Source organism: Toxotes jaculatrix, chromosome 13, assembly GCF_017976425.1.
Source record: "Toxotes jaculatrix isolate fToxJac2 chromosome 13, fToxJac2.pri, whole genome shotgun sequence".
NCBI classification, from domain to species: Eukaryota; Metazoa; Chordata; class Actinopteri; family Toxotidae; genus Toxotes; species Toxotes jaculatrix.
In genome coordinates, this window is record NC_054406.1 from 22,549,833 (window position 1) to 22,569,848 (window position 20,016).

General features: G+C 41.2%; 1 long non-coding RNA gene across 1 annotated transcript; it reads left to right on the top strand.

Annotated features, from left to right (window-relative positions):
- Positions 1-455: 455 nt before the first annotated feature.
- Positions 456-890, top strand: LOC121191541. Its single transcript, XR_005895116.1, has 3 exons — positions 456-501; positions 612-743; positions 858-890. It is a non-coding gene; the product is annotated as an uncharacterized LOC121191541 (long non-coding RNA).
- The last annotated feature ends 19,126 nt before the right edge of the window (positions 891-20,016 follow it).

Here is a 20,016-nt window from a genome sequence, read left to right on the forward strand (position 1 = left end):
CGGGCAACTGAACCATCCCTTATGCTGCTATAGGCCTGGGCTGCTGGGGGACTTCCCATGATCCTCTGCACACCTCTTCTCTTCTCTCTTTCTCTCCTCAGACCCACTCTCACATTTATTAACCTTTATCACATGTCATTAACTCTGTGTCCTCTCTGTCCCGTAGTCCTGTGCTTGTTTCTCTCTGGTCTCTCTTTCTCTGTACCTTTCTGCAGGTGTCTCTGGCTCCGGAGCTGCATGTTCTCTGTGAAAGAGGAAAGAAGAGCCAATCAGTGGAGGAGCAGCTGATATTTCTACAGGACAAATGATGGAGATGATGATTTCAGTTGATGTGCAGATGAATGATTTGTGTTTTCTCTCCAGATGAAGGTAGAAAGTGTGTGTGAGCTGATGTGGATGTGAATTCAGCATCATGAATCAGTGTGAGGACAGAGAGGAGGGAGCTCCTCCCCCTAAAAGCAGTCTGTGTGGGGACCATGAGATCCAGACCAAAGCTCAGAGGTGAGATGAGGATCTCTAACTGTCCATGACTCTTCTCCATGTCAGAGCTCAGCACTCACATCACTGCACCATCATTATTCACACTCAAAGCTCTGTGTGTTGTGTTGAAGGCCAGAGCAGCAGCACACACCAGACTCTGCTGGACCGGGATGTGAACATGGACCTGAGCCCAGCTGTGTGTCCATGAAGAGTGACAAGTCATGGGATCACCTCATTGGACAGCCTCCCTCTGCTGCAAAGACGTGAGCTGCAGCTGACTACATGTTTTCTTCTTTACTATGAGAACACTGTATGAATAATAGATATGTCGTCCCTGTCCCCATGTCCCTGATGGTCTTAATCTCTGTGTCCACCAGGATCCATCAGAGATCAGACTTCCCTGTACCTGAGCCCAGCTGTGTGTCCATGAAGAGTGACAGGTCATGGGATCACCTCATTGATTTCAAAGGACAGCCTCCCTCTGCTGCAAAGACGTGAGCTGCAGCTGAGTTTAAAATGTATCAGACAGCTGTCCTGTATAACTGGTCTTCTATGAAAGATGAAGTGATTGTGTTTTGTCTCCAGGCTTCACGAATGACACAGTATATGAACATGATCAGGCTGAAACACAGGCTTTAGTGGCAAAGTTGATGTTTCTCTTTTCAAGAAAAGCACTTCTTATGTTCTTATATGTGTCATTCAGATCAGAACTAAAACTCCCTGTAACTCAGCACCTATCCAGTTCCAGTGTTTGTGTTAGTGTCCTGTAGCAGAGGTGAGACTTCTGTCAAACCCAGCGTGAGTCCTTAAAACTCATCATTTAAAAGGTGGACTTGTTGTGATGACTCTAGGTCATGAGGTACAGAACTGATTGCTTGTTTCCTCTCATTGAGAATGAACAGCACAGTAGTGTTTGCTTTAATCAGGACAGTCACCACAGAACATAAAAGCAGCTGTTGTTTGTGTACAAAGCATAAAACACTCACAGATGCTGCAAACATAATGTGAGCTAATTCTTCATGATTCCTCCACAGAGTGGACCAGGAGAGCTCAGAGGTTCCCAGTGCTCAGTCTGCCCAGCAGCATCAAACACACCTGGACTCCATATTTATGGTGTGTACATGGACAACAACTACTTTGACATCTGTTGTGTTGACAATAATCTCCATGCTGCACTTTTTAGAGCAGTGGATTGTCAGTGTGTCCAACATGGATCTGATGTTTGGCTCCATGGTTTTACTTTGATTGTGTCATTCATATAGTTTTCTGTTCCAGCTGCTGGAGGAGAACATTGTCACTTTTGTGAAGAAGGAGCTGAAGAAGATCCAGAAGGTTGTGAGTCCAGATTACCCAGAATGCTCCGAGAGTCAGAGGGAGGATGAGGAGGTGTTGGACGGTGAGGATGAAGAGCAGAGGAGGAGCAGCAGAGAGGCTTTTGTGAAGATCACGGTGAACTTCCTGAGGAGAATGAAGCAGGAGGAGCTGGCTGACTGTCTGCACAGCAGTAAGAGGATTTCTCTAAAGATTCTACATGATGGACAAATGGGACATTTACTAATGTCTCAAGACATGGAGGGAAATATGTTCATGTGTGTTCTTTAGGGGGATGAACATGTCTTTATGAATCAGTCATTGATGTTGTTTTTGTTTGTTCATTCAGGACATGTTGCTCCAGTTTGTCAACGTAAACTTAAATCTACTCTGAAGAAGAAGTTCCAGTGTGTGTTTGAGGGGATCTCTAAAGCAGGAAACCCAACCCTTCTGAATCAGATCTACACAGAGCTCTACATCACAGAGGGAGGGACTGGAGAGGTCAATGATGAACATGAGGTCAGACAGATTGAAACAGCATCCAGGAAACCAGCCAGAGCAGAAACAAGCATCAGACAAGAAGACATCTTTAAAGCCTCACCTGGAAGAGACAGACCAATCAGAACAGTGATGACAAAGGGAGTGGCTGGCATTGGGAAAACAGTCTTAACACAGAAGTTGACTCTGGACTGGGCTGAAGACAAAGCCAACCAGGACATACACTTCACATTTCCATTCACGTTCAGAGAGCTGAATGTGCTGAAAGAGAAAAAGTTCAGCTTGGTGGAACTTGTGCATCAGTTCTTTACTGAAACCAAAGAAGCAGGACTCTGCAGGTTTGAAGAGCTCCAGGTTCTGTTCATCTTTGACGGTCTGGATGAGTGTCGACTTCCTCTGGACTTCCACAACACTGAGATCCTGACTGATGTTACAGGGTCCACCTCAGTGGATGTGCTGCTGACAAACCTCATCAGGGGGAAACTGCTTCCCTCTGCTCGCCTCTGGATAACCACACGACCTGCAGCAGCCAATCAGATCCCTCCTGAGTGTGTTGACATGGTGACAGAGGTCAGAGGGTTCACTGACCCACAGAAGGAGGAGTACTTCAGGAAGAGGTTCAGAGAGGAGGAGCAGGTCAGAAGGATCATCTCCCACATCAAGACTTCACGAAGCCTCCACATCATGTGCCACATCCCAGTCTTCTGCTGGATCACTGCTACAGTTCTGGAGGATGTGTTGAAAACCAGAGGGGGAGGAGGGCTGCCCAAGACCCTGACTGAGATGTACATCCACTTCCTGGTGGTTCAGTCCAAACTGAAGAATGTTAAGTATGATGGAGGAGCTGAGACAGATCCACACTGGAGTCCAGAGACCAGGAAGATGATTGAGTCTCTGGGAAAACTGGCTTTTGAGCAGCTGCAGAAAGGAAACCTGATCTTCTATGAATCAGACCTGACAGAGTGTGGCATCGATATCAGAGCAGCCTCAGTGTACTCAGGAGTGTTCACACAGGTCTTTAAAGAGGAGAGAGGACTGTACCAGGACAAGGTGTTCTGCTTCGTCCATCTGAGTCTTCAGGAGTTTCTGGCTGCTCTTCATGTCCATCTGACCTTCATCAACTCTGGAGTCAATCTGCTGTCAGAAGAACAATCAACATCCCTGTGGTCTAAACTGTTCAGAGACAAACCTGATCCAACACAGCTCTACCAGAGGGCTGTGGACAAGGCCTTACAGAGTCCAAATGGACACCTGGACTTGTTTCTCCGCTTCCTTCTGGGTCTTTCACTGCAGACCAATCAGACTCTCCTACGAGGTCTGCTGACACAGACAGGAAGTGGCTCACAGACCAATCAGCAAACAGTCCAGTACATCAAGAAGAAGATTGAAGAGACTCCCTCTGCAGAGCAAAGCATCAACCTGTTCCACTGTCTGAATGAACTGAATGATTGTTCTCTAGTGGAGCAGATCCAACAGTTCCTCAGTTCAGGACGTCTCTTCAGAGGTAAAGTTTCTCCTGCTCAATGGTCAGCTCTGGTCTTCATCTTACTGTCATCAGAAAAAGATCTGGACGTGTTTGACCTGAAGAAATACTCTGCTTCAGAGGAGGCTCTTCTGAAGCTGCTGCCAGTTGTCAAAGCCTCTAACAAAGCTCTGTAAGTGTATAGATAGTTGGATTTATTCATCATTATATAAAGACTCTGCTATTTTATTCAGCAGAAGGGAAAATAAATTCCTCTCTTCTTTAATTCCTTATCATCATCTCTGAGCTCTGAGCTTCATCACATTGAATCTGAATTAAAATAATGGATCCTACATTAAAGAGCCAAGTCTCAGCTTTAATTTGAGCAGGTTGACATCAGTATAGAAAGAACTGTGTGGGAGATTCAGCCCTTTTAGTGGTTCAAAAGTAACTGGACAAATACACAGTGAAACAAACTCATCAGATTTAATATTTAGTGTAAAATCCGTTGCAGTCATTGACTGTAGTATCCATTATATTTTAAAGTAAATCTGCTGAGAGCCTGAAGAACAGAACATGTCTAACTGTCCAAATACTTACGGCCTTGACTGTACATGTCTTACTGATTGTGTCATATTTAATTGTCATGTCTTGTTGAGAATAAAACAGAAAGGATTTGAATCAGAGCCAATGAAAGATGATCATCAATGTAGAAACTCCTCATTGGTTAGCAGGTGGATAAAGAGCCGATATTTCTGCTTCACTCAACAAATCTGTATTTGATGTTTGGCCCAGTTTTCAAATGCAGGTCTGTTAGTTTGCTGTGAGCTGCAGAGCAAACAGAGTTTTGTCCTTTCAACACAAATGTTATTTCTTCATTGTTTCCTCTTCAGACTGAGCAGCTGTAACCTCTCAGAGAGAAGCTGTGAAGCTCTGTCCTCAGTTCTCAGCTCCCAGTCCTCTAGTCTGAGACACCTGGACCTGAGTAACAATGACCTGCAGGATTCAGGAGTGAAGCTGCTGTGTGGTTTTCTGGACAGTCCACACTGGAGACTGGAGACTCTGAGGTCAGTTCACTGTCTGTTACTGTTGTAGATCTAGTATCTTCATCCACAACTTGAATCCATTCATCTTGAATGAATGAATGAATGAGATCTGAAATAGTTGTTGTTCCATATTGTGACTTTTTCTTATCTCAAGATAAGATCTCAAGAATTATCCCTTCAGTTTCATTTCAGTCAGTTGTCATGAATAATGTCTGTTGACTTCAATGAAACCTTCAGAACTCACACACTCGTATTTGTCACAGTCAGCAGACTAATGTTTTCTAAATGAAGTGTAGAAAATGTCCAGTGTGAGTTGTTCAAAGTCCATTTTTATCACAACAATATACAGAACTAATATTTGTACAAATAAATTGAAAAACACTTGCTGAAGAAAAAACTCTTCTTTCCTTTGAATTTCATCTCAATGGTCAGGACTAATGTCAGTTCTTCAGTGTATGTGTGTGTGTGTGTGTGTGTGTGTGTGTGTGTATGTTTTGATCTTTAACACAAGTGTATAAATTGTGGTAATTTCTCATTAACTTGTTAAATGTGTTAAGGAGCAAAGACTTAAAGGACCACACTGTTGGTTTGACATGTTTCAGTCCATTAACTGCAAATCTTGTTTTATTGTAAAGTGTCGCTGGGTGTTTGGAAAGACACCAACAAATAAAATGCATAGTTATTATTATTGTTATTATTATTATTATTATTATTATCAGTAGTAGTATTACATTGTGTTAACGTGACTTTGCTACTGAGCATTTTCCAAAGTTTTCCATTAAATCCATCTGTAATTTGGGATCAAATTGTTGTTGTTCAGTTGAATCTGTGTTTAGTTGTGGATTTCCTGAGCTGATCTGCAGGATAGAGACCAGGACGAAACAAGACATTTTTCCTGGATCAGGACTGAACATTTGAAGTTTGATCCATTTCAGTGGTGAATCAAAGTCAGTTTCTTAGTTCATTTTTATCCACATGATTTCTTCTTTATTCAGATTGAGTTCCTGCAGGTTGTCAGAGATCAGCTGTGCTTCTCTGGCCTCAGCTCTGAAGTCCAACCCCTCCCATCTGAGACACCTGGACCTGAGCTACAACAAGCTGCAGGATTCAGGAGTGAAGCTGCTGTGTGGTTCTCTGGAGAGTCCACACTGTAGACTGGAGACTCTGAGGTCAGTTCACTGTCTGTTACTGTTGTAGATCTTATATCTTTAATCCACAACTTGAATCCATTCATCTTGAATGAATGAATGAAATTTGAAATAGTTGTTTTTCCTTATTGTGACTTTTTCTTATCTCAGACTAAGAATTATTCCTTCAGTTTCGCTTCACTTTATGTGACCCAACTCAGTGTAGAGAGGTCTGAGGAGTTAAAATTATAAACCTCAAAATAATATAACTTAGTGATACTGAGTGGTGATACAAATAACTAAAAAGTTAAAAAAAAAAAGTAAGAGCAGCAGACATGCATTCAAACAAATTAAGTTTTTTTAAACCTAGATAGTTAAGACAGGAAGTGTTGAGAACTAACAGGCCTGAAAGAACAAAAGCACTCAGGTAAGTACAAATGATAGTCTTTATTCTACAGTACTGAAATAACCTACAGTAGATAGCAACAACTGAATACAACAATTAAGGTTTAAAACAAGGGTAGAGTTCTCACTGTGGGGAGATTCTATCACAACCTGCTTAGACTCACACCATGTGCTCACCTGGTGCTGGTCCCACTAGAAGACTCTACAAACACTGCAGGTCTACAAACACTGCACTGCACATGAGAAAACTCAAGACACGAATATGTGACCGCCACCATTTATATTAGCACAGCATCACAGCATGCAGAGTGTGTACCCTGCAAACTGCTCCCTAGAGGCTGGACCTCTACCTAAAAATAAAATAAATTAACATCAGTTGGTTCAGATAAAATGAACAAGAAAGGACTCATATGGACAGATAATTAAAAACTCAATAATGAGTTCACAGGAACTAATGTCGGTGCAGCAGAATCATTACATCAGTCCCTGTAAAAACAACATGTGAAGTAAATGAATCCAGCCAATAAAAGAACCACTCAGGCAAAGTAGCAGTCTGGATCTGGGCCTAAAAGAGGCGACAACAACTATTAAAAATGTGTATTAATACTTTAGGAGATATAGCCCCACTACACTGCCTTTAAATAAGTTTCATACTTAAGGACGTGGGGGCTACTACAGAATCCCCTGGCTCTGTCTGGTTCAGTGGATAAGACCCAACAAGGTGCAACCCTCAGTCTTCCTGTCAGATGGAAACACACATTGCTATAGAAAACAGGGAAAGAGCTGAGTTTAATTCAACCACAGGCTACCTCTTGAGCATGGCATCAACAGCCTACAGGCTCACAGGACTGCACAGATCTGTGGAATCAGAAAATACCTCTATTATCAAAACAAATAACCTTTTCCCTTTGTCTCTCTCTCCAAATCCAACTTTCCCTCACCTGCACACACCAAAGCACTGCTCACAGGAGGCCTCAGACAAAGAGGAAGTGCTGCACCCTCACCTGCACACACCAAAGCACTGCTCACAGGAGGCCTCAGACAAAGAGGAAGTGCTGCACCCTCATCTGGGCTTTTAAAGACGGGCATATCTATTCCTACCCATTAGTGGGTGGAGTTACAAACCTAAACCAGCCAGGCCTCTAAGCCTAACTCAACCCTCACATTTAATTACAAAAACCTATTCAGCTACAAAGTTCATAAAGCAGAAGGTCATGGAAAAACTTCAACAATGAAGAGGATTTTATTCGTCCTCACCTGAGTTGATATTTATCATCTAAGTACAAACTTTATTAAATCAGCATCTTTGGGATTAAAATACTTTCTCTTCACTTTAACATGGGTTTAGTTCTAGATTTCCTGAGCTGATCAGAGACCTGTACAGTGAATCAGGATTTGGGATTAGCCCGATAACTTCAGGTTTAACTCTGGATTTTCAGAATAATGAAGGTGGTTCACTTGTGAACAGGTTACATCGCCATGGTAACTTACGTTGCACAGCTAACCTGCTCCGGATCAGGTAGACTTCAGAGGATCACATCAAAACCTGTCAACAGCCCAAATATTGACCAATCAGATCACTGGAAAAAATGGAATCCTCATTCCTACAGGATCCCAAATGGGGAAAAAAAAGTGTTTATAACAAAGTGGGAAAAAAATAAAGAGCAACAGATTTTTTTTTCTGGATGAGTTGAATAATTTTTCTGTTGGAGGTTATCCATGTGTTCACTCTGGTTTTAAAACAAACAGAAGGAGAGTTTATCACTAAATAACAACATAATAAATATTCTAGTTTCATCTGAAGTGAACAAAGATTCTTTAATCTGACAGAATTCCTGACACTGTTGATGCTTTTACTCTTATTGCATCACTGCAGCTCAGAATAACATGAGGAGACTTTGTGATGAGAATTGTTGAAACTAAACCCTCTGATGTCTGTTAGAAAAACTGTCCACACACTTAAAGATTTCATATGATTATAAATGAACATATCAGTCAGACTGAGCCTATAAGAAGTTAACTGCTTTTCTCCTTCCTGCTTTGGAAGCTGAAAGAGTTAATTCACTGTTACTTTGTTAATATCCATCACACTCTCATAATAATGTGTTACTAATTAAGTAAGAAACTTAAAAATAATTATTGTAGTTATCTACATTATATCCTTGGTCTGGCATTATCAATTGTAAATTATTTGTAGCTTTTCTTTTCTATTTGGGTCATGTGATCACCAAGCAAGACATTTTTCCTGGATCAGGACTGAACATTTGAAGTTGGATCCATTTCAGTGGTGAATCAAAGTCAGTTTTTAGTCCAACATGTCTGATTTGATCTTTATCTTCTAATTCCAGACTTGACTGAGGTCAGCAGCATGTTATGAATCTGTGTTGACATGAATAGTTGTATGAATTTTGTTGATCCACAATAAGAGAAGGACAAAGTCTCTCTACTCATGTTAGTGAAAGCTCATTGATTAGGACATATCTGATTGGATTAGAAATTATTTTTATCCACATGATTTATACTTTATTCAGATTGAGGTGCTGCAGGTTGTCAGAGATCAGCTGTGCTTCTCTGGCCTCAGCTCTGAAGTCCAACCCCTCCCATCTGAGACACCTGGACCTGAGTGACAACAAGCTGCAGGATTCAGGAGTGAAGCTGCTGTGTGGTTTTCTGGAGAGTCCACACTGTAGACTGGAGACTCTGAGGTCAGTTCACTGTCTGTTACTGTTGTAGATCTTAGATCTTTAATCCACAACTGAACCTGGTTTATCTTCATCCAGAATTTTAATCTATTCATCTTGAGTGAATGAATTAGATTTGAAATAGTTGTTTCTCTCGAGCTGTCACCCTCCTGTGATTCTCAGCATTCCTACCATTCCAACAATTCCCTTTATCCTATAGAGACTGTGTCTGCTCCCCATCAACAAAAAGTGTATAAACCAAAAAAGACAAGGTGTTATTCATAAAAAGCTCAAAAAATTAATACTATCAAACTGTCTGAACCTAAAAACACCACAATTAGATGTGGGCTATTAAACATTAGATCTCTCTTGTCTAAATCTCTGTTAGTGAATGATTTGATAATGGATCAGCAGATTGATTTATTCTGTCTTACTGAGACCTGGCTGCAGGAGGAAGAATATGTCAGTCTAAATGAGTCAACCCCTGCCAGTTATATTAATTATCACATTCCTCGAGGCACAGGCTGAGGAGGAGGAGTGGCAGCAATCTACCACTCAAGTTTATTAATTAATCCTAGACCTAAGCCAAAATATAGTACATTTAAAAGCCTTATCCTCAGCCTCTCGCATCCAAATTGGAAGACAGAAAAAACAGTACTATTTGCTGTGGTGTCTCGTCCACCTGCTTTGTACGGACAAAGCAATTATAGTGGGTGACTTTAATATTCATGTCGATACCCACAATGACATCCTTAAGACTGCATTCTATTCAGTATTAGACTCAACTGGCTTCTTTCAAAATGTTAAACTGACTCACTGTTTTAATCACACCCTCGATCTTGTACTGACTTATGGCATAGAAGCTGAATATTTGACAGGGTCTGGGAAAAAATTAACTACTGTAGATATTTGTGTAATAATGCAGTTACTAAATATAAGGAAGTTATTCCAAATCGATCTGACAGGTAAGACCTAAACCAGCTTAGTGTGGCTCCTTTGATGCCAATTAAATATTCCAGTCTCTGTAGTAGGATGTGTTGGTCAATGGCATCAAATGCAGCACTAAGATCTAACAAGTACAGAGACGAGTCCTTTGTCTGATGTCTAGGGCAAGGACTTGGACCCAAATGCACGACCCCACTGACGTAATCAAAAATAATAGTGTTTATTCTAACAAAATGGCAAAACAAGGATCACCCATAAAGGGGAAAAAGGCAGAAAAACAAAAATACAAAATGCAAACACAAAATCACTCTTAGCGAGGAGAAACACGGATCAAGGAGCTAAAACCAAACAAGAAACAAAGTAACAAATAAATACACAACCTGACTGGGGATACGATGACAAGAGGCAAGATGAGAAACAAAAGCGAAAGACATGAGCCAAGGGCAAGAGACAAAATACACAAGGCAATGGGCAACAGGTGAAACCAATTAGGGCGGGGCAGACAATCACAAAGGAGGGAAACAAGACAAAGACAGGAAGTAGAACAAGACAATATACACAAGGGCCATGATTTCAAAATAAAGCAGGAACAGTGAACAAAACTTAACAAACTAAACAAGAATCTGAAAAGGTCCAAATGTCCAAGATCCAAACAAAACAAAAGGGTTCACAAAAACAGCCCCCTTAGGGGCTAGTCATGACAAGTAGGTCATTTGTAACTTTAACTAATTCTGTTTCTGTGCTATGATTCACTCTGAATCCTGACTGAAAATCCTAAAATTAATTATTGTTTTGTAGAAAGTCACACAGCTGATTGGCAGCTGCTTTCTCAAGGATGTTAGAGAGAAAGGGAAGGTTATATATAGAGAGCTTTTTAAGAAGTGGTTTAATTACAGCTACTTTACAGGACTGTGGTACATAGCCTGTTAGTAAGGAGGAATTTATCATATCCAGTAGAGAGGTGCTGATTAGGGGTAAAGACAGCTTGATGGTTTAGATGAAGAAATCATAGAATTTAGTTGCTGAAGATCAGTGGAAGAGAAACTTTCAAATCAGGTTTTACTGTCTCTGATTTTCCTGTGCTTATTGAGATTTAGAAGGTGATCAATTTTGTCTCTGATAGTCAGAATTTTATTTCTAAAGAAGCCCATAAGGTCGTTACTGCTGAGAGCTATAGGAATACATGGATCAATAGAGCTGTGACTCTCTGTCAGTTTGGCCATAGTACTGAAGAAAAACCTGGGGTTGTTTTTATTGTCTATGAAGAGTAGTAGGCTGCTGTAGCATTACAGAGGGACTTCCTGTATGCTTTAAGACTATCTTGCCATGCCAAGCAGGATCCTTCCAATTTGGTGGAACGTCAAATCCTTTCAAGTTTTCATGTAGTTTGCTTTAATTTGTGAGCTTGTGAGCTAAACCATGGAGCAAACCTCTTTTGTTTCTCTGTCTTTTTTCTTAAAGGAGTGATAGAGTAAAGTGTCATTTGCAGCAACTTTGTTGACATGATGGTCAGTTTGAGAGGGACTGAAGTCAGCACATGAGTCCTCTGTTATATTGAGGCATGACACTGAGTTAAGTACTGATGGAATCACATCCTTAAATTTAGCCACAGCTCCATCAGATAGACATCTAGTAAAGATATTTTTGCCCATTGGTGTGTAGTCCAATAATACAAATTTAAATGCAGCTGAACAGTGATTTGATAGAAGAGGATTCTGTGGGAAGATTGTTACATGTTCAATCTCAATGCCATATGACAGAACAAGTACGTAATTTCCCCCATTGTGGGACTAATAAAGGTGTATCTTATCTGTGCACTTAAGGGAAGCCAGTTGAGTCTAATAATACAATAAATGCAGTGCTAAGGCTATCAACACAGCCACATGAATATTGAAATCACCTACAATAATGACTTCATCTGTACTGAGAACTGAACTTGATAAAAACTCAGAGAATTCAGACAGAAACACAGAGTATGGCCCAGGAGGGAGGTACACTATAACAAACTGAACTGGCTGTAATGTTTTCCAGGTTGGATGAGAAAACCTAAGAACAAGGTTTTCAAGTGAGATATAATTGATCAACTGTAACTATGGCAAATGCACTCAAAGATGATGGAGACAGCCTGAGTATAAGAATGCTCTGACTCAAAAATCATGATTCAAATTTCACTAAACCTAAAAACTGGTAAATGGCGGCATTTATACATAACTTTTACCCACAGTTCTTTACATGCTGCCTCTCATTCACCCATTCACACACACTGATGGCAGCCAGCTATCATACAAGGTGCTGGTCTGGCCATAAGGGCTGGTTTGAGGTTGAGGTCTTTAGCCTAAGGACACTTGATGTTGACAGGAGGAGAGCTGTGATTAATGGACAAACCTCTCTACCTGCTGAGACACAGCTGCCCTGTACTTACAACTAATAAACTATTTTATCAAACTAAATCAAATCAGGTACCAACATTAACACAGTTACAGTCAAGACCTGAAGTATTTGGACAGTTATTATTCTTCAGACTCTGAGCTTCATCACATTGAATTTGATTTGAAATAATGGATCCTACATTAAAGAGCCAAGTCTCAGCTTTAATTTGAGCAGGTTGACATCAGTATAGAAAGAACTGTGTGGGAGATTCAGCCCCCAGTCTGTTAGTTTGCTGTGAGCTGCAGAGCAAACTGAGAGTTTGTTCCTTTCATTGTCCTTTCAACACAAATGTTATTTGACTTTTTCTTCATTGTTTCCTCTTTAGACTGAGCAGCTGTAACCTCTCAGAGAGAAGCTGTGAAGCTCTGTCCTCAGTTCTCAGCTCCCAGTCCTCTAGTCTGAGACACCTGGACCTGAGTAACAATGACCTGCAGGATTCAGGGGTGAAGCTTCTGTCTGCTGGACTGAAGAGTCCACACTGTACCCTGGAGACTCTCAGGTCAGGATCCATCAACTTGTTTAGCTGATGATTTCCCTATATTTGATTTACATCAGTGGATAAACAGCCAACTTGTGCAGGATTGTTGAAAGTAATTTTTACTAAAGTTCAGCAAAACTTTCTAGACTCAATTATTCATCATTTCTCTTGTTTTCAAAGGGATTCAAAGGCTTTTAATTGTCAATTTCACCATATATCACCATATATCATAGCATACAATAATAAATAATTTAAACAATTTAAACAAAACCAGCTAAATAAACTTTACTTCATTATAAATATAAAGTGTGTTTTTCTTCAGTTGTTGATTTTTTTGATCCTACAGATGATGTTTAAGGAATTTGCCTTAAATACATTGAACCTGGACCAAAATAGACCAGAACCAAAAACAAAAACATGAAAAAAAAAGAACAACAAAACAGAGCAGCAGGTGTTGACAGAGGGTTCCTGTGTGATGTTGTGTGTGTCTGCAGGCTGTCAGGATGTCTGATCACAGAGGAAGGCTGTGCTTCTCTGGCCTCAGCTCTGAGCTCCAACCCCTCCCATCTGAGAGAGCTGGACCTGAGCTACAATCATCCAGGAGACTCAGGAATGAAGCTGCTGTCTGCTGGACTGAAGGATCCACACTGGAGACTGGACACCCTCAGGTATGGAGAGGCCTGCTGCAGCCACAGACAGTGTGTGATAGAGGAGGAAGAGCTGGAAACATTTAGTGTGTCACAGCTGATGACAGATCTCTACAGAAGTGCTTTGAATTCAACAACAACACAAAGAGGGGTTTTCTCTAATTCTGACTTCAGTATCTCATCATGACTCACTGTGTCATATTTAAGAGAAAATATATGACAATCATTAAATCAGGTGTGGTCAGCTGTTTTCTGTGACCGGAGCAGGACTTTCTCAGACTGGATTTGATGCTGCATCAGCACAAAGCCAGCGTGGAAACATTTGAGCTGCAGCTGGTTGAACTGCTCCTGAACCAACAGAGCCACTTTGAGCACTCAGAGTGCTTTCACCACAACAACCCCAAAGACTTTAGATACCTGTTCAGTGCTGACACACTAATAACAACATCCCAACAATAATAAGACCATCTACACTGCTCAGAGACATTCATCTGTCAGTGTCTCAGACCAAGGAGGAAATGAAATCAGGTCTCTGATCATGTCTCTGTCTTCTAAAATATACATGATCAATAATCAGCTGAACCTCTCTGAGATCCTGATCTTGTCATTCTGAGATCTTTTGTTGTGTCTGACACCAAAAGTGATATCAAATGAAGAAGACAAATGATGAAATCTTTCCTCCATGTCACCTCCCTGCTCCGTATCATTCCAAGATAAGGACTCCAGGTCCTTTGTCTCTTTGCTGAATGAACAGAATAATCAAACCATCTGTGTATGAGAGCCATGTAATGTCCATGTTTGCATGCTGAAAGAGAATGTGCTGGTCTGACCCCCCCCCCCCCCCTCCTTTCAGGGTGGAGCCTGGTGGAGTCCGATGGTTGAGACCAGGTCTGAGGAAGTGTAAGTGTGGTTTTCATATGATTCCTGAAAACAAAGCAGCTCACATTCCACCATCTTCAAAGTGTCAATCAATGATCAAGTGGTAGATCAATAACTGCAGCTGTGTTGTGTCTTCTTCTCTTCATCAGATTTCTGTGAACTCACCATCGACACAAACACAGTAAACAGAAAGATCAAACTGTCTGACAACAACAGGAAGGTGACACATGTGAAGGAGGATCAGTCATATCCTGATCATCCAGACAGATTTGCCCAGTGTCCTCAGCTGCTGTGTAGTAATGGTCTGACTGGTCGCTGTTACTGGGAGGTCGAGTGGACAGGAAGGGTTGATATATCAGTGAGTTACAGAGGAATCAGAAGGAAAGGAGAGAGAGAAAACAGTTTGTTTGGAAGGAACGATCAGTCCTGGAGACTGTACTGCTTTCATGGTCATTACTTTGTTTGGCACAATAACAAAAAGACACCTGTCTCCTACTCCTCCTCCTCCTCTTCATCATCTTCCTCTGTCTCTCACAGAGTAGCAGTGTATGTGGACTGTCCTGCTGGCTCTCTGTCCTTCTACAGAGTCTCCTCTGACTCACTGATCCACCTCTACACCTTCAACACCATGTTCACTGAACCTCTGTATCCTGGGTTTGGGCTCTGGTTCTGGTCTCCTGGTTCCTCCGTGTCTCTGTGTAGAGTGTAGCAGAGAGAGTCTCCTCCTGTTAGAGAAACTCTCTCACTGTTTAACAGATAGCTCAGTCTGTACATGTCTGTCTCTTTCACTCACACACACCTTTTCAGATTCATGTATGAAAGCAGTTTATTTGTTAAACTCTTCTAAATGATTCCTTGTAAACTTCTTCCTCTTCCAGTCCTTTAAAGATGGAAGCTACGATTATTACAGGAGAAAAATGTTGCTGACTTTTTTAGGATTCTAATCATGTCGTCCTTTCACATTAAAAGCATCATTGTGAACATCAGTGTTTTTTCTTTTTCTGAATCTTGAGACAACTGAGCTGATTCAGTTCAAACTAAAATGCTGCCACAGTTTATCTGAAAGATCTGAGAAAAAACAAAGATAGAAACTGGTCAAACTGTCTTTCAGAGGTTCACAGAGTTAGAAAGCTCCTGACTACTCTGAAGAGTTTGAGCCTCAATTCTATGAATTTTAAGTCAACTTAAAAAAAAAGACTCAGAAAAGATGAGAGTGAAACCCAGCAGCTGAAATTTGACTATAACAAGAAGTTGTGAAGTTTATTTTAAAAATATTTAAAGAGTTTTTCAGTTTCATCTGTCATTTTTACAGTGTATACCTGGTTTTCACCCTGTTTTTCATGTTTTATAGTGAATCTTCTGGCCGCTCATGATACTTGTGTGCTAATGTTGTCATTGGTCATTTTCATTTTCACACTGCATCACATATTTCTGACAGTCCTTTCCCTTGTGATGTTTTCCACTTTGTCACCCTGGTTGTTGTGTTTTTAACAGTGCAGCCTAACTTCCACTTTACATCTGCTGGTTTTTATTTTTTACAAGTTCATCACACTGTTTCACAGTGATCCTTTTAGTTGTCACATTTTTTACAGTGTATCTGCTTGTACTGAAAACATGGATGGAATAATACATGGAACATTATTCAAACTATGACCAGTCCTCATCTTTCTGCTGATGTCAACAATACTGATTGGTACATATTGATCCTAATAATCAGTGTGAGTCCTGTTGGACACTTGTCAGTGTGACCACTGGAGGGCAGTAAACTCTCTGATTATTTGTCCATCAGTCAGACATCAGTATTTATAGCAGTGTAATAATATGTGTGTTCGCATACAGAGTCATTATCAGACTGATGAACATTAGAGCTAAAATAAGTCAGTAAATGTGGAATAATGTCAGTGTGAACATCAGTATCATTGTCAGTGCTGTGTGTGCAGAGTTGTAGTAACTGACAGTGACCACTGGAGGGCAGAAGACTGTTCAGTCAACACTAAAGACTGAGAAGCAACAATAAACAAAACAAATCAGATCAGACGATCAGTCAATAAACATGTTTACATGTGTTGATGGAAAAATGTGGAGGGTTGAAGAACTGCATGAGGAGAAGGAGCCTCAGGGGAACTGATGTGATTCTGGAGGATTCTCACTGTATTTCATTTGTGTTTAGGTGAGTTGGATGAATAATGTAAAGAGATCAGTGGGGTGTGTTGCATTGTAGACTCTGAGCTGGACCACAGAGGAGCATCTGAATTTCATCTGTGAATCCAAACATTGTGGTTGAAGAGGTTATAAAGTCACTTTGAGAGAGCCTGTCACCAAGTGGGGGCATTGGAGCATTGTGTGCCCCCATTACACCCCTACACCTCCCAAAATGACTTTTCAAGTAAAAGAAGAAAATGAGATACATTAACAGTCTGTGTGTTCACTGCAGAATGCGAAAAACCTTCAGGAGCACTGAGGAAAGTTTTGAGGCTGCAGCTACCCCCCGTCCAGGTGGCTGAGGTGTATTATTGTCGCACAAACATGGGTTTTATTTTTAGTTTAGGAAATTAAAAAATTATGGCTAGAGTCGCAAATAGCATTTGAGCAGTGCATTTATTTACAGGCAAAAAAAAATGCTACCAGAAAGCAAAGCAAAATTGACGAAAATTAAATCGACAATTTACTGGGTGCTGCATCCCTCACTCTCTCCTCGAGCATTTTGTTGGCCGGAGCATTATAAACCCTAAGCTCCTCCCAAGACCAACCAATTTACAATCAATGCATTAAATGAGATCTCTGGTCACCACATATTCATAATCAGGTCCCATATTAAACCCACAACAAAACACAAATCATCATTTCAATAATTCACTCATACATGAACCTGCTTCATCATATCATTCATTATATTAATACCAAACCAAAATCCCCCCTCCCTCTTAGTGAGACCTGGTATGGAAATGAAGCAGCTGCACAGGTGCCTCTTACCACTATATAAGGCAGCCTTCTTCAGCTGCTCTGGTTCAGCCCCCAGGCACAGTGAAGGAGAGGACCAAGATGGCAGCAGCAATGGTAAAAGTGATGAGTGAATAAACCATCTTGAAATAAGCTGATGTGTAGTGTGTTTCTTATGTTTTACTGTGAGGGTTGGGTATATGGTATTTGAACATGTGTCCATTGTGGTGCATGCACTCACCAGGAAAACAGTGGGGAATTATTTGTTATGAACCATGAATGGGTACAGGGCTGAGTGTCTGTCTTACCATGTGCTACCAGTGAGCAGTGACAAGGTCTTCGTCACAGAGGGAAAAAGGAAAAAGACAAGAAGTAGACAGAGGACAGATACACAAGGGCTAGGGTTTCAAAGGGTCTGGTCACAATGCAGGAAGAACTGAGAGACAGGAAGAGGGAGAGAGATGCTGAGAGCAGTGGTCAGATGGACATGTGCTCTGGAGATGCAGATGACCTGGTGAGAAAATCAGCTACAGCATCAGATGTTGTTCCAGGGATCAGTAAACTTTCAAGTGGCCTCATTCTGAGGTTTAAAATCCTTTCAGATGATATTGTGTCCACATGGTGTCATATATTTAAACATAATATAAAAATATGAAATGAGAGGTCAGCAGGGACCTGTTACAGTCACTGCTGTGGCCAAGAACACTAAGGGGGAGGGCACAGATGTAGAAACCCCAAGACAGATAAGATAAGATAAGATAAGATAAGATAAGAAATCCTTTATTAGTCCCTCAGTGGGGAAATTGCATTCAGCAACAGCAGGGGTACAGTACAGTAAGTAAATATAAGTAAGAGGCCAATATGGCACAAGATTAAATAGGCACTATTCCAATAACAGAATAACTACGAACTAAAACTAAGAAAGATCTGTAGTATGTACATACATAAATAAGAGATGGGCATAGTTATGAGATGAAGATTAATGTTGCACATGATATTGCACTAATAATTGAATTTGCACATTGATATTGCACTGATATTTCACTGATGGTTTCCCGGAATTGTTATCATGTTCGTGTGTTAATGCTCATTATAGAGTCTGACAGCAGCAGGAAGGAAAGATCTTCTAAATCTCTCCTTCACACACCGAGGGTGGAGCAGTCTGTCACTGAAGCTGCTCTGCAGAGCTGACAGGATGTCCTGCAGGGGGTGGGACTCATGGTCCAGCATAGATGACAGTTTTGCTAGGACCCTTCTGTCCCCGACCTCTCGCACTGAGTCCAGAGGACAGCCCAGGACAGAGCTGGACTTTCTGATGACTTTGTCCAGCTTCTTCCTCTCCTTCTCGGTTATGCTGCTGCTCCAGCAGACGACACCGTACAGGATGGCTGACGCCACCACAGAGTCATAGAAGGTCTTTAGGAGTGTCCCCTGCACACCAAAAGACCGCAGTCTCCTCAGGAGGTAGAGCCTGCTCTGCCCTTTCCTGTACATCTGTAAGACAGATGGACGAGTCAGTTAAAGTACTCTTTATTAAACTCAAAATCACTGGATCAAAGTCCAAGGCCAGGAAACAAAACTTAAACAACCAAATCATCCAAGAAGGAGAAAAACTTCAGAAGCTCAAGTTCAAAACTTCAAACTCTGAAGTCCTTACTTGGGGTGAACAAATGAAAGTGAATCCAGAGGGAACAGACTAAACTCAAGAGACCAAAACATGAGTAACATGTTTTAACAAAAACAGGAAACTACTAACAAAACCCAAGAGTCCTCAATAGTCCAAAAGGTGCTATATAGAGTTTAACAAAAGTCCAAAAAGAGTTGAAAATATCCCGTCCTCATGCACAGATCCTGCAGTTTTTCATATGTATTCAGTATTGTATTCACTCAGTATTGGCCTGTCTCCATTGGCTGGCACTGGAGTTTAGAATGAAACATGAATTCTTAGTTATTACCTAACACAGTGAAAAGAAAAAAAATTGTGAATAGTTGTCTCCGTTCAGGAAGCAGCCTGACTTCCTCTAGCAAATAATAACCAATAAGGAGCTCTTACATGGACTTATACAGTAAACAAATGAGAGGGACTGTAACTTTTTTCACATACTCGTCTACATATAGTTCGAGGGGGTGGGGATAGGTGGGGGACTGAACATGTAATATTTTGTCTCTGATAAAATCTTTGTGTCTCACAGTGTTGGGAATTACCACAATTACACATCAGTTGAAGCACATGCCCCGAGAGGTTGAGACAATTCTCCAACAACTGATCCAAAACAGAATGAAACTACATTTGACAATTATCCAGGACTATTGAGACAATTTCTGACCAGTTCTTTACCTCAGGTTTCTGTCTGAATGTCCTGCAAGGCTGTTAAGAAGCCCCTGGTCAACGAGAGGCAGAGGTTAGCTCAGCACCGCTGGGCCCAAGCACACAAGGACTGGACAGCCAGGAACTGGAAGAAGATTCTGTGGTCGGATGAGTCCAGTTTCCAGCTTAATGCTCCTCGTGATAATGTGAGCGTACGCAGAAGGCCAGGTGAGACATCCAGCATGTACAGTACCTACTGTTAAGCATGGTGGAGGCAGTACCATGGTTTGGGGATGTATGAGTGCTGCTGGTGTTGGTCACCTCACTGCCTGTGATAGCACATTGAACTCTGCTAAGTATTGTGCCATTCTCCAAACCC